Raw genomic sequence first — 13,223 nt, forward strand, 5'->3', positions numbered from 1 at the left:
TTTTTCCAGGATCAGAATCGGCCCCTAAGTGTGCCTCTCCATCAGTCTGGAGAGGTCCTTTTGATGAGTGTCAATGTTCCCCCGGAGGTGGAGATGATACTCATGTTGCCCCTTCCATGTCATGGATGTTATTCCATAGAGACTCCTGTTGCTCAAAGGACTGATCCAATCAGAGGGCGACTCTTACTCAAGCCAAGCAACCTTCCCTGCACTTGTTGCTGTCTCACTCGGGAATAAGACTTTTCAATTAGGTTTTTACCACTCTGAATCTTTACCACACATTTTTTACAACACATGTTTTCACCATGTATACACCTTTACAGTACATTTCAAATACATATATTACTCATATCCGATTGCCAAGCATTTTTGGGAAGAACATTGAGGTCAAACGAAATATCTTCAGTATTTGGGAATAAACAAATAAAGAAAAGTGAAAGAGGAATTGACAGAGCTTTACTCATCACTATGGGGTATATTTGGAAAAAGACTGCTGGGCCATGTTAATGAACTTAACATAATATTTGTGAAAACACACTAAGCACTTTAATCATCATCATGGATTACCCATGCCAAATGGCGCTAAAATACAGACATATACATATATAAATGTGGTCCTGGTATAAGAAGGCATTTTACAGTCTATGGTCAAAATCCCTAGGAAGTTTCCTAGACTATGACATGTGTCAATGATTAAAGACCAATATTGCTATTTGCACAAATGTCCACTTGTACTCATAATGGACAGTCCATGCACATATTACTGCAAACATCAATGGGCATTGATCTTAAAACAGACTTCATAATGAGCAAAACATGCAATTAGCATTTACCTTATAGGATAGATCTTTGCTGCTCTATTAATATTGCAATGGGGATCTAGGTTTTTATTAATCCCCTTTATTAATCTTTTTTATCAATACTTTGAATGCCAAAACAAAATAAAATATTTCAAATAATGAAATATTTCATTAACAGCAATCTGCTCCTTTTAAAGGGAACATGACAGACCTATTCATACTCTAGACTGCTGATTGCATCATAACTATCTGTATTGAAGAGCAACACCACTTCCAGATAATATCCAAAGCAGCCTTTAGATAAGGTATACAAAATATGCAAAAGTATTCTCAACATTTCTCCTATATGCATGGCTGATATAAGCATAGTTTATCATCTTTGATATTTATTGTAAATATAAGCCCCATTTCACTCCTTTTGATATATAGATTTCCACTGTCCAACTTCCCACACCCACACACTGAATCTCACCTTACTTTATTTGACCATGATATGTAATGCCTTTTTTGTTGTAATTCACTCTTTTACGATTATTGTAACAATAACATTTTAACTTTTTGCACTATGTATATGAGACAACTATAAGAATCAAGTACTTTACTATTAAAATGCAAACTATGCTTCGATGTCTGTCTGAAACTCTGCCTGAGAGCAAGAAATCTATTTAAACAATATATCAACAAAGTGTACTTTACAAAATGAAATGCATTGCTTGATAGAGAACAAAAAACGAGTGAGGTTTAGTCTGGTTGTAATGGTTGACACTGTAAAAGTACTATGGTCCCAAAATCTACTTAGGGACTAACCAAACAATTGGACTCTATGGTCCTGTGGAAGGCAAACGCCAAAACGCGTAGACTGTCCCCTGTATGCACTGGTGATATGAAATAAAATCATTACGAAAAGTCCCTATAGTGCCGCTTTTGCTGTACGCCAAACGTCGCAGGAGCAACCATCATTGTGGACCAGGTACGGACCAAAACAGCAATGCAACACTTTTCATTGCATCCTCCTTGTGACACCAATGATGTGTCATATTTACAGAATGATGCATTATGTCACAAGGAGTTACAGATAATTTAGTATTTCTAACGTATCTGTAGGTGCAAAAATGATGCATTGCTGGAATGTGTCACAAAAGTCACGCACCTCCAGCAATGGGTCATTATACATGGGCAAGTCCCATGCATCAGTCTTACGCCTGCCATGAGGCAGGTTTAAGATACTGACACATTTGCGTCTTAGAAGTGGCGCAGTGAAATCTCATAGATTTCACTGCGTCACTTCTATGACCCTTTCTTTCATCAGAACGCCCCCACTACATACATTAGACCTGGCGCAGGCATAATGTGCTGCAGGGGTTTAAAAAGTGATGCATCTACCTAGATGCATCACTTTGTAAATATGACGCAACATAGCGCATTTTTTTACTCGGTTGGTGCGTCACAAAAAGTGGTGCACCTGTGGCATAAAAGTGACGCAAGGCCTCATAAATAAGGCCCTAAAGGTCAATTGAAATGAGCTGAGAGGTTTTGCCTTTGAGTATGTCTGTGTGAACCCTACCAGCCTGTGATCAAGAAGCTGTGCTCTGAAACACACTAGGCAAACATAGAACCCTGAATTAAAAATGCCTTTTGCTTTGACTAGATCTGCTGTGGAGTGCATCTTTGAAGTGGGAACATTATGGACATGTAACTGAATGGCAGTCCAGCCTTAAGACTGCACCACACTGAGTTGGGACCATGAGAGCATGGAAATCCAGAGCTGGTTGTGACAGTAGATCAGCACAGATTATGGATCATTTGTTATTTGGAGGCCCACGGGAGTGTAATTTTAAAATGCATATTCAGTGTTGCAGTGCAGAGTCTACAAGAGTTAGAATACTGTCTGAAAGGGACTAATTATCCCAGCATGACCCCCAGTTAACTCACCTGGGAAACCTAGTAAAGGTCAATTGAAATGTGCTGTGATGTTTTGCCTTTGAGTATGTCTGCGTGCACCCTGGCAGCCTGTGATCAAGGAGCTGCGCTCCAAAACGTGTAACCAAAGAACTCTGATTCAAAATGCATTTTGCTTTTACTAGATCTGCTGTGGAGTGTGTCATAGAAGTGGGGACACATAGATGGACATATAACTGAATGGCAGTCTGGCCATGAAGACTGCACCACCCTGAGTTGGGGTCATGAAGGCATGGAAATCCGTAGCTGGTTGGGAAAGTAGATCAGCACAAATTATGGATCATTTATGATACGGAGTCCCACTGGAGGGTAATTTTAAAATGCATATTCAGTGTTGCAGCGCAGAGACTAGAAGAGATGGAACACTGTATGAAAGGGACTACGCATCCTAGCATGAACACCTGTTAACTCATCTGTGAAACCTACTAAAGTTCATTTGAAATGCGCTAAGTAGTTTTGCATTTAAGTATGTCTGCGTGCACCCTGGCAACCTGTGATCAAGTAGCTGTGCTCCGAAAGGCATTAGACAAACAAAGAACTCTGAATTAAAAATGCCTTTTGCTTTTACTAGATCTACTGTGGAGTGCATCTTTGAAGTGAGGACACATTGACGGACATATAAGCCCCCATTAGGATGGCGGGCAGCTCACCACCGCCAGACCGGCAGTAGCTACCGCCGGCCTGGCGGGGGCGATCCGCCCACCACCCATGACGGAATGACCCCCCGCCACATTAGCACGGCTGGGGGGTCCCGGCGGACGGAAAGACCGTCCACCGATTTTCCGCGCGGTTCCTGTCACGTTGTGCTTTGAAATGCACAACATGTATTTTCATCATTGCGGCGGGCGGTGCATTCAGCACCGCCAACCGCAATGTTAAAAATACAGGATGCGCCCGCCACTGTGGCGGGCGCATCCTAATTCCCCCCACGGGACCCCCACCCTTATGGCGGGCGGTCCCTTACCACGATGGGGTAAGGGACTAATTATCCTAATGGGGGCCGATCCTAATGGGGGCCAAAGTGTGTTTTACGATTGTTACAATACTGTAACTCGGTATACCTCAATGTACGTTTTTATCATAAACTAGCAGCCCCTCCCGACGTTGTCCGGGTATGAAATAGAATGTGTGTAATGCGAGTATTTAGCAAGGGCAATTTATTTTAAAATCTCGCAGTAGACAACATTTTTTGTTTCATTAGAATAGGGACGGAGAAGGGCCAGCTGCAGCCCTGGTTGATGTTAGCAGTCGCGTGTAATTGGTGTAGTGATCCGCCGCCTAAGCCCGAGTTATCAAAAGAGGATGAGTTTGGGGTGTTATCTTCTCCCCGGGTGACGGTAAATGTAATGGAGTTCTTATTCTTTTTCATAAATCCCTTCCTGTTAAAGTATTATCGAAATGTGCAGATAAAGAAGGCAGATGGATATTTGTTAAATGTATGGTGGATCATGCTCCAATCTCTTTGTTGAATGTTTATGCACCCACAGTTGGTTATTCCTCCTTTTGGACTTCTTTGGCCCAACAAATTACACAATGTTTTGATGATAAATAAAGACTGCAATGAAATTTTAGACCCTTTTTTAATCAGAATTAGTCATCTCCCTTTGTTCCTCATAAATCTCATACATCTTTTACACAAACAATTAAACTAAACAAGCTTATAGAGGTTTAGAGACTTTGCAATCCGACGTTGAGGTAGATTTCCTACTACTCCCAGACACATCACACCCAATCATGGTTAGATTATTTTTTTATATCTCATAATATTTCTTAACCACTAGTGTCGGCAGATATTGGATCTATTTTAATTTCTGACCACGCTCCCGTCACTATTACCTTGATGTATTGCAGAAGCCTAATTTGTCCCGAAAATGGAGTTTTAACAATGCTCTGCTTCTTGATTCTGTTTTTACATCTTCCTTCGTTTCCTTTTTTAACAAATATTTCCTATTTAACCAATCAGACACTATGGGCCAGATGTAGGAGCACAAATACCGGTCGGTAACGTCCGATTTCGGCCGTTACCGACCGGTATTTAAGAATTGGCATGTAGGGGGCCAATTTTACCGAATCGGTAAATTTACCGATTCGGTAAATTTACCGAATCGGTAAAATACCGAATCGGTATTTCTACCGATTCGGTAACTTGCAGATGTAGGTGGCACTCTTCTGAGTCCCAAAGGCCTTTCAGATTCGGTATTTTACCACCCAATCCAATTGGGTGGTAAATTACCGAATCCAGGTATGCATGCACATGTGTGCATGCACACCTATGCCATGTGGCACACAGACATGCCCTAAGGGCATGTCTGTCTGTCACATGGCACACATGCCTGTATTTGGGGTGCTAGAGGGTGTCAAAGTGACACCCCCTGCACCCTTGCTGGAATCGGTATTTACCGAAATGGTAAATACCGATTCGGTATTGCCCATTTATTCCTATGGGCTTCAAGGCCCATAGGAATCAATGGGCAATACCGAATCGGTATTTACCGATTCGGTAAATACCGGTTTTTACAGATTCGGTAATTCAATTACCGAATCTTCCTAAATCTCCCTCCTTCATATTTACCAATTCATAAATACCGAATCAGTAAAATTCGGTATTTATGAATCGGTAAATACGATTTTCCTACATCTGGCCCTATGCCTTTTCATATGATTTGGGACTCCTTTAAGGCATCATTTAGAGATTTTGTTATTAGATTTGTCTCTAAGAAACGTAGAAGGGCACAACAAGTCACCAATGACCTTTTAGCTCAAATAAAGAGATTGAAACACTCTTATTATTCTTCCAAATCAAATGCTTCTAAATCCTTTTTGAAGTCCAGTGCAACATTCTATGGTGGCCAGAATAAGGATGGGAAGTTATTGGCTAATTATTTAAAGGTTAAACAAAACAAACTCATTATAGAATCTATTTTTGATCGAAACCACACATTGAAATTCAAGGATGAAGATATCCTAAATGAATTTCTCCAGTTTTATAAGACAGTATATACATCTGAAACTCTCTCTTCTGATCACTCAATTTCTCAGTTTTTGTCCAACATCCAATACACCCCTAACACTCACCCTGATCTATCACATTTAGAATCTGACCTTACGCAGAAAGAGCTTCTTGCTGCCTTAAAAACACTAAAAAAAGATCAGGCTCCTAACCCAGATGGTTTTACTGTGGAATTCTTTACTCGCTTTGCACATCTACTCATTCCCAAATTACATACCCTCTTAAATGCTTTCTTACAATCGGGTGAGTCCTCTGGCTCTTTATACCCTTACATTTCTTATACCTAAAGAGGGTAAGGACCTGCAACACTGTAAAAATTACAGACTCATTTCTCTGGTGAACTTGGATTATAAAATCTTCTCAAAGGCTCTAGCATTGCATTTGGAATCTCAGTTACCTGACTAACTAGGAGCAGAACAATCTGGTTTTGTGAAGGGGCAGCTCATTCCGGACAACACTCGCTTATTTTTTAATGTCCTTTCCAAAGCCTCACACATTTCTCACTCCTTGGCAGCAATAGCTTTGGATGCAGAAAAAGCATTTGACAGATTGGAATGGCCTTACCTTTTACGTACACTCAAGTGGCTTGGCTTTGGTCCAAAAATTATTGCTCTAATATCTATTTCGTACTCCAATCCGAGAGCGGCTGTATGCGCGAATAATGGTATATCTTCTTACTTTCAACTTGGTAGAGGTGTCTGACAGGGATGTCCACTCTCCCCATTTCTTTTTAATCTTGCTTTAGAACCATTTTTATTAAGAATTTGTCAAAATATTAATATTCATGGTTTTACTTTTGAGGAGACTAATATTAAAATGGCAGCGTATTCTGATGATGTCCTTTTATTTATCTCACAACCTCATTCCTCTCTCCCAGCCTTTTTAGAAAAAGTAAATTCCTTTGCATACGTCTGGTTATAAATTGGGCAAAGATAAATGTGCAATTCTACCCCTAATTAAGTATACTTTTAAGGCGGAGTTTTCCAATTCAGGTTTTGCATGGAGCCCCCAATATATTAAATATTTAGGTCTGCATTTCACTCCCTCCATTTCAGGAACAATGTCATGTTGCATGGACAACTGTATGCAAAGACTATCCGCTTTAACAATGAAATGGCACCCCCTGTACTTATCCTGGTGGGGTCGCCTGGATACCATAAAGATGATGCTTTCCCCTATAGTTTTATATACAATCTCTAACATTCCACTGTCTATGCACTTATAATATTTAAAAAAAGTAATTCCAACTTATCCTCCTTTTTACCAAAATTGATTTGCCCAAAATCGGAAGGAGGGACAAAGTTCCCATTTACCATAAGTCTTTCCTATTACATCAAGGTTCGAGATGGCTCTCTGAGTCTTCTGCAAATTGTCCCCTATGGGTTATGCTTGAACAATCTTTCATCCTTCCATTTTTATTCCAAGATTATTTGTCTTTTACACGTAAACCACAGTCAATTTCCACTCCTATACTTAAACATACTTCTAAGATTATACCGGTTGTCTCCCCTTCGAATTCCAATGATTGGGTCTCAGTTTTAAACTCTACTATATGGGACAAATCTTCTATTTTGATAAAGGATCATGAGGTCTTGGAAAACATTAAATGCAGAGGATCGTGAGCTTTTAGTTCAACCAAATCCAGCAGAAGAAATCCCATCCGTGGTTTCTAGATTAACATCCCAAAAAGCAGTAGGAACCGACTTTATTGCGGGGAATTGTATGAAATTTTAGCCACCAGCCTCCATAAATTTATTCTTGAGGTATTTTTAGCTATCCAAAGGGGTGCTCTTCTGCCACCTCCAGCGGAGATTGTGGTGTTTCCTAAAGAGGGAAAACATGTATTGTGGTATACTTGTATAGCGCGACCTGTCACCACCAAGGGCATCCTGGCGCTTTTGACCCATAATCCAAATGAAAACAGTAGCTCATCATGTCCTGGGAAAGAGGTAGGTTTTCAATGCCTTTCTAAAAGCTAAGAGATCTTCAAAGCTTCTCAAGGCTATTGGCAGAGAGTTCCAGAGTTTGGCCGCCGCTACTCTAAACGAGCGGCCGCCCATCCTCACTCTCTGGAAGCGCGGAACTACCAATAGCCTAGATGACGAGGAGCGTAAGGCACGGGATGGACAATACCAGGCGAACATTCGCCGCAGAGGAATAGGGCCCAGGCCATGGATAGCCTTAAACACTATACACGCTGCTTTGTAGCGCACCCGCAAATGGACCGGCAGCCAGTGGAGTTCTCGCAACGCTGCCGTAGAAGAGCTATGGTAGGGGCGAGAGAGGGCGAGTTTGGCAGCAACATGTGTTGGAGCTAGGGTCATATCGACCAATCACAATCACACTAATCAATAGTGATACTAAAGTCTGGGATAATTAAGAAAATTGTTTCACCTGTACAGTACAGTTTCCTCCCCAAAAAGGGGACAATAGACCACATTTGTCGAGTAATTACCTTATTTGAAATGGCTAAGATCCAGGGAGACCTTATGGCATTGTTACTTCTAGACTCCGAGAAGGCTTTTGGTACGGTCTCTTGGTCATACTTATGGGCAATATTGAAGGTGTTGGTCCTGGAATATATCAAGTGGATCAAAGCATTATATATTAATCCTATGGCTAAGATCTTGTTAATGGGAGGAGAGTCGGACATAGTAAAGATCCAGTGGGGGACAAGGTAGGGCTGTCCGTGTTCTATACACCTCTTCAGGACAACTCCTTCGTACCAGATACATACCATGATCCCTACATTAGGCGGTGGGGGGAAAACTATGGACCATCCTCCCTCTGGGATTTTTTTGATGATAAAGGCTTTACCACTTTTGAGTTCATGAAGATTCACTTTAATTTAGGAAGCAATGAGTTTTTCAAATTTCTCCAAATTAGGAACTTTGTAAGGAAGAAAAGAGGAGGGCGTGAGGGGTTTATTTGGGTTAATCTCCTGGATTTGTTAACTAAAAGTTAGTCTTCGATTGGGACTATTTAGAAGCTGTTAAATTATAAGATGGGGGACGATATGGTGAAGCATACTACCCGATGGCAGGGGGCACTACAAATGAAGGAGGGGGATTGCCGTTCTTTTCTAGATCTAGCCGCTCAACGCTTTTGTCTGCTAATTTACAAATCTACAAAACCTGGTTCAAATTATCTATTACACTGGCTAAAATTAGCAAATGGGGTGGAATCTCCAGTACAAACTGCCACGCTGTCAGGTGCATGGGGCAGATCTGGTCCATATGTTTTGCAGAATGTCCATGTCTAGAGAATCTGAGGACGGATATAACTAAATTTTTTTAGGTTAAATAGGATCTATGGATTGAAGTTATGTCTCAATGGATTTTATTAGGGGTACAACAGTAGTAAATTCCTCCCTCTGCTCAATAATTTTTGTTTCTTGCTATGGCAGTTTTTAGGTTGTGTTTAGCAACAGCCTAGCTCGATTTTGTCCCTCCATCTTTAAATCAATGGCTGATATGACGTATCCCATTTTACCACATAGAAAGTGCTGTTTATGCCCAGAAAGGTACCCGATCTCGGAAACGAGGTCTACGAATTTGGGTTCCACTGAGGCAATGGTTGGGAACACATCATGAGGGGTGAGCAGCCCGTTTTGGATGACATATCCCAGTATTTGGCTTTTTTGTTGGGGCATTCGTAGTATGATTTAAATATTTGCATGCTGTCACTGTTTATAAATGTTTGCTGTATCCACCTTGCTGGCTTGCATGGAGGAGGGGGGAGGGGGAATAAAATGTTTAAAATAAATAAAGAATGAAAAAAAAAAATAGTTTATATGCAGTCTCACGTAAAGAGAGGCTGTGATAGTTTTTAGGTATATCTCGTCATAGGGTTTTCCCTATATAGGAGTAATTTCCCCTGAGACAGTGTCATGCCATGTGATTTGGTACTTATGTATCCGAATGGGAGGCAAGTGTTGTAGCACCTGGTATCAGCCCTCGTGTACCATCAAAAGTGCGTACAAGCTTCTAAAAAAGGGTGCAAGGGTGAACAACTGTTGGGTAAACCTCGGGTAGAGTGCCCAATGCTGCAGCTGGTAATAGTGGAGACGCGGGTGGCAGGGAATGTAAATTCGGCCCTGCATTCATCAAATGACTTCATGATACCTCCAGCAAAGTGATTCTGAAGCATCTGGCAATTCCCTTTGCTCCAACAACAGAATGAGGAGGGTAATAGGTCCGGGGAAAGCGGGATTATGAGCAATGGGAGTGTGGGGCAGTGAGAAAGTACTCAGTCCCCTATCAGGGCTACCCTGTCCCAAATCTCTAACACTGTCCCAGTTGGTGTAGCTATGTAAGCCCTGCATGGAGAGGCATGTTTAGGTAGCCAAGCAAGGTCCCACAAGGGCCTACATGCAATTGCACGATCCACATGAAACCAGTTGTTTTCACTCTCACGCCCTATATATCCTGAGATATATCTTTAGTGAGCTGCCCAATAATATTACAAGAGGTTTGGGGAAGCCAGGCCACCCCTATCGTGCGGAAGCATCACCAAAGAGTGAGCTATTTGGGGTTGTTTCCCATTCTATATGAAGGTATGGATGTCTCTTTGGTAACGCAGGATGTCCTCTTGCAGTATAGATCTGGGCAGCGTCTGGAACAAATAGAGGACCCGCTGGAGTACGTTCATTTTTATGACATTAACACACCCCAGCCAGGAGATGTGGAGGGGTTTCCATCTCTGGAATCAGCCAGGATGGAGCGGTGGAGAGAGAGCCAATTGACCCAAGCCCATAAAGTAAGCGTGGGGGTGATATGAAGGCCTAAGTATTTGATGGAATGTGAAGACCACTAGAAAGTGACTATGCTCTGTAGAGCTTTTACCACCTGGGTCGGAATAGTGAGATTGAGCACGGACAACATAGTCATGTTAATCTTAAAACCAGAAATAGCCTCAAAGACTTGTAGACATTCTCTCTGTCAGGCTTATCTTGTGCACTTGGCCACCATGGGTATGCCTTTGATCTTATCCATGTCGCAGACTCGGATAGCCAATTATTCCACTGCCAGAGCAAACAATAAGTCAGAGAGTGGGCATCCCTGCCACGAAAATAGTCGCAGAGATATAGAACTAATGGTCTGCCCTTTGACATGGATACAAGCTACTGCCGCTACATAGGAGGCTAAGATATGACTTTAGAGATAAAGCCCTGTCCAAGGCCTATTTTGTTCAGTACTGCCTTAAGATATGACCAATCTACTCTGTCTATTGCCTTCTCTGCACAAGTGAGAGAAGGCAAGCTGGGATATCAAATCGGTGTGATTTTTCCACTGGACGTGCTATGGGACGATCATTATCTGCCCCTTAGTCCTGATGAATTAAGCCCACTTGGTCAGGGCTAAAATGGCATGATAAGTATGGTTCAAGTCAGGTAGCTAGTATTTTAGTAAAAAAAGCTTGGCATCCGTGTTGATTAGGGCTATCAGGCGGTAAGATGAGCACAGGGCACAGGGCCATCCCATTTTAAGTATGAGAGAGATCTCGGCAGCAGCCAATGTGGTGTGTTCCTAGGGTGGACCACCCTTGCATCCCAAATAAGCTCTATGTGTGGATGATCGGAGATAGAGATGTCTGAAAGTTTCAAAGTACTTAAGAAATGGAGGAGGGAAGGTATGACAAAGGCAAAGTCTATGCGGGAGTAGGAAGCATGAACATGTGAGTCACTATAACATTGTGAGACTAGACAGACAAAACAAGACAGAAGGCGGTATAGCATGCATACACCGATCGGATATAGAGATCAACCAAATTCAATCAGACCAGCTCGAATCATGTGAATACCTTGGCCTTAATGTAAAAACAGCAGGCAATCAAAGATGTAACCTGCATGCACTTTACCACCCGCCAGGCAATAATGCTACTTTCATAGAACAATTAATGGAGATCATCACTGCTAATTCTAACAGTCACACTAATAACATATTCCTAGGCAACTTCAATTTACACTGGGATGACAATAATGACAAACGGATCACCGCACTTAACCCCTTCCATGCTCATGACGAGCTCAGCTCGTCATGCAGTACAGTGCTCCTGTGTTCATGACGAGCTGAGCTCGTCATGACCACACCCGTTTTTATTGCTGTCCAGCACAGCAGGGGAATCGCTCTAGCAGCGATGTGGTTAAAGACTTTCTAACAGATCTAAACCTCACTCAAACCTGCACACAACCAACCCACTTGAAAGGGGCTACCTTAGATTGGGTAATTTCAAGGAGTAAAGATGTTACAATCCAATCAATTGTTCCTTGTGATTGGTCAGATCACCATGCCATAACTTTCCCACAATAAAAAAGAGCAAAACCGTGCAGCCTGTTAAACTGAAAAAATGGACCAGGGACATCAAAGATCCTACTATAGATCTACTAGTAGCAAGATGCAAGAAGGAACTAAATCCACCCAACAACTTGCTGAACGCTAACAAACTCACTGAGCACTACACTAAGTCAATGACGAATATAGTCAACTCCACCATGCCACTAAAAGTCAAAAGAATATCTGAAAAGGATAAAAATCCATGGTTTAATGAGACACTGAATGAAGATAGGCGTAAACTAAGACTTACAGAAAAAAATGGAGAGAGCACCCACCATCCCCCAGCCTAAAACACTCATCAGATCAGAAACGAATACAACAAGAAAGTACTCAACTCCAAGAAAGAATTCTGGAGATCGGAACTAGACAGCCCCAAAAACAGACCATGGAAACTATTCGAAATGTTAAAGAAACAGTCAAATAAGCAGGCCAAATCTGCACAAAAAACTTCTTAAACTCAACTGAGCTGCGAAGAATTCTCTACTTTCTTTACTGACAAGGCCAACAAGCTAGAAAGAGAGCTCAGGCTGGCAGCCGACAACCTTCATAGTCAACTACCTAAACAAAACAAGGATACCTCGACAATTGATCATGAGAGATTGAAAAACAATGCACAATGGGCAACCTTCAAGCTGTATGATCAGAATACCATTGACAAAACTCTTTCGGAGATCAAACCTAACAACCACTACAATTACCCCCACTCCTCTAAATGCCTAAAAAGAATCAATCACATTGTCTTCCCAGTATGGACAAAACAAATAAATTCCTCACTTTCTCAGGGGATCCTACGAGATTGCCTAAAAACAGGTCATGTCCTCCCTATCATCAAAAAACCTTATAAATCTAAATTGACGCACTATCAGATGTTATGTAGAAGAGCAAAAACAGATTATGTCTGTATGACAATTACGGAGGCGTTAAACAAATCAAAAACATTGTTTAATGTTGTAAAAGAGCTTGCAGGATCTAACACTGTTCAAAAACCACCCGATTTAAACAAAAAACAGTGTGACCAGTTAGCTTCCTTCTTTGTCCACAAAGTGGACAAAATTCATAAGGGCATAGAGCTCGCACAAAAAGATCAACACCAGCTTAATACGATCATTTCTGGTGATC

This window comes from Lissotriton helveticus, chromosome 1_2 (assembly GCF_964261635.1).
Source record: "Lissotriton helveticus chromosome 1_2, aLisHel1.1, whole genome shotgun sequence".
NCBI lineage: Eukaryota > Metazoa > Chordata > Amphibia > Caudata > Salamandridae > Lissotriton > Lissotriton helveticus.